General features: G+C 52.0%; 1 protein-coding gene across 1 annotated transcript in view; it reads left to right on the forward strand.

Moving 5' to 3' along the window:
• Positions 1-742: 742 nt before the first annotated feature.
• Positions 743-3,042, forward strand: part of Fkbp5 (FKBP prolyl isomerase 5) — a 103,774-nt gene continuing 101,474 nt past the window's right edge. Inside the window, exon 1 of the mRNA XM_028777037.1 lies at positions 743-832. The gene's annotated coding sequence lies outside the window, so the exon portion shown is untranslated. The remainder of the gene's footprint in view (positions 833-3,042) is intronic.

Here is a 3,042-nt window from a genome sequence, read left to right on the forward strand (position 1 = left end):
TGGTTGTCATAGAATTTTTAGACTGTTTTTTCTGTGTAGTCTTGGGTGGCCTTAAACTCATCTGTCTCTGCCTCCTCAGAGATATGAAGCGTGCCCCACCATGCCCGGCCAAAATGAACTTTTGAGGCTGGCCTTGAACTTCTGATCTTGCTGTCTCCATCCACCTCAGTGCTAGGATTACAGGCATGCACCGGTCATGCCCAGCTTTTAAGGTGCTGGGGATAGAACCCAGATACGCATGCATGATAGGCAACGTTTACGCTATCAGTTTAGCCATATCTCCAGCCTGTGGACAGGAACGGGTAGAAAGACCTCCACTGAGGACTTAACTTCAATACAGGAGGTGGGAGTCACCCTTGAAACCAGAACAAGAGGCCTTGAGTGAAAAGGGCCGAGTGAGGAAGAGGGTTAGCCTGGCTGTTTTGCTAGTTGTCTGTCCCTAGTGAAACAGCAGCCCCTCCACCTCCTAGAACCCCTCACAAAGCTTAGCAGGGTGGTGGTGGTGGTGGTGGGGTGTTTAGCAAAGCCAAGACCTTAAGGAACGACTCCCTCAAGGCCATCCAGCCTGGGACAGGCAGAAGTGGGGTCTTTGTGGTTAGCTGATTTCTGTCTTCCTTTTCAAGGTCGTTAAGATTCTGGGCCAACCCCGTCCTTTTGTCTGGCCTGGAGAGGAGAGAGCAGAGCTTACTAGAGAGGCGCCAGAGGGTGCAGAGGTTCCTGGGTGCTCCCTGCCCTCTCTCTAAAACACCTATCTGAAGCTGCCAGCTGCGGGGGACCAGAGGATGACTGAGATACATTCTACTGGCTGTGACATCAGAGTTGGCATTCCCAGGTGAGAAGAGGGCTTTATCCTGTCTCCAGATGAGGTCCCGGAGAGGCAGCGGTTTAGGGATAAACAGTGACCTGTTGGCAAGGGAGGCAGGGGAGGGAGACTCCCTTGGACACCCAGCAATGCTTCTCCTGCAAGCCCCTGGAAAGGAATTGAGAGCACTGACCCAGAATCAGGAGCCCTCACTTCCGGTCCTAGGGCTCTCAATCGCTTCCTCTCTCAGGGCAGTGGTCTCCCGCGAACAAGAGGGAAGCAGTCTTTAGAAGACCTCAGCTCCTGTCAGATTTCCTTTTCCCTACCCCAGCTCCTTTGCCTGAGTCATGTCTGCCGCCTGGAATGCTGAGATTTCACACCTTCCCACTGAGCAGCTAGTGGCTGGACAACCAGGTCTGAGAGTCAGTCTGGAACCACTCTAGGAAAGCTGACCACTTTGGAAAGGGCCCCGGGAAGAAGACAGTCCAAGCTGCACTGTCCTTAGTCACACACACCCAGGAAGACTATCCCTCAACAAACACAGGAGCTGGGTGTGGTGACACACACCTGTAATTCCAGGCGCTGGGAAGCAGGCTCTCCCAGGTTGACCTTGGCTATCTAGTGAGGTTGAGGCCAGCCTGAGCTACTTGAAACCCTGTCCTTCCTGGACCAAAAACAAGTGCTGGGCTCTCAGTGGGTAGGATCCCTAGAACCCAATTTAAAAGCCAGGCATGGTGGTACTGTGTATCTGTAATACCAATACTAGGCCAATACTGGGGAAACAGCAGCATCAGGGGGAACCCCGAAGGGCCAGCCTTGTCGAGTCGGTTTGCTTCAGGTTTAGTGAGAGACTCAAAAAATAAAGGTGGGGAATGATTGTCACTTGATGTCTATCTCTGTCCTACACACACACACACACACACACACACACCACACAAAAGCATAAACACAACAACAAAATGCACAGCTTCTAGGTCAGGCCTAGTGGCGTACACCTTTAATCCTGGCCCTCAGGAGACAAGAGTCAGGCTACACCTACACCATGAGACTGTCTGAAACAGCAACAACAACAACAACAAAACCAGATACGGCTCCCACAACCACACCTCAGCCCATTCCCATGTGCCCGTCGGTCAACACACCAACCAGTTTCCAAAAATGTTTCCTGTGGCTCCCATGTTGGTGGGTATCACCTTCATACTCACAGACACACAGACACAAACAGAGACACCGACATACTTACATCTACAACCCAGTACAAGCATGAGCGTGCAATACACCCGCCCCCCCCACATCAAACGCATACATACACAGACATGAGCACATGGGCACACATGTACATGGGGTCTTCACACACCTCCTGCTGATCCACGGCGCAGCCTTTCCCACCCTGGCGCCCCCCCCCCCCCCAAGGCCCCCACCCGTGTCCTGAAGGGAACTCAAGAACCCAGTAGCGCAAAGCCCCGCTTGCCCCTGGCTGCCTCTGGATTCATATCCATCCGGTCTCATTTCTCCTGTTCTTCCTGCTGGCATCTGGGGGGATGCAGAGGAAGCATCCAGAGCTGGGGGTTCACCTTGGGGCACCCTGCTTGAGTGGCTGGCAGGAATGGGGCTACAGAGAGGGGAAGGGCAGATAAGCAGCTGGGTAAAGCCTCTGTCCCTTCAGTGCACAGAAGTCTCCAAGGCACTGTGGTTTGTGCAGGACCAGCTGGCTTCTCATTGTTTTTTTTTCTTATTACACTTTTGTTTTCTGTTATGCTTTGCCTGAGTGTATATATGCGTACCACACCCATGTCTGGTGCCTGAGAAGTTGAGGAGAGGGTGTTGAATCCCCCTGGACTTGAGTGGTGAGGTGGTTTTGAACCACGGGGTGTGTGCTGGGAACTGAACCTGGATTCTTTTGAATCAGCAGCCAGTGCTTTGAACTGTCCAGTCATCTCTCCAGCCCCCTCGGTCAGATTTCTTAACTGTTCTACCCCATTCTGTGCTTGCGTGTTGTCTCTGTTGCTGTGAGACGGGGCTTCGTGTAGCTCAGCCTGGCCTCAAATTAACTATGTAACCAGGATAACCTTGACTTCTGACCCTTTTACCTCTAGCCCGCTGAGTACTGGAATTACAGATGTGTAGCTTCCATTGTTGAAAGGCAACTTTTCTCTGCTTCAGTTGAGGTGGAGGCCTGGGCATGAGAGGCTGGGTTGCCTGAAGTTATGACCTTTTTTTTTTTTTTTTTTTTTTTTTTT

Source organism: Grammomys surdaster, unplaced genomic scaffold, assembly GCF_004785775.1.
Source record: "Grammomys surdaster isolate TR1022 unplaced genomic scaffold, NIH_TR_1.0 277, whole genome shotgun sequence".
Taxonomy (NCBI): Eukaryota; Metazoa; Chordata; class Mammalia; order Rodentia; family Muridae; genus Grammomys; species Grammomys surdaster.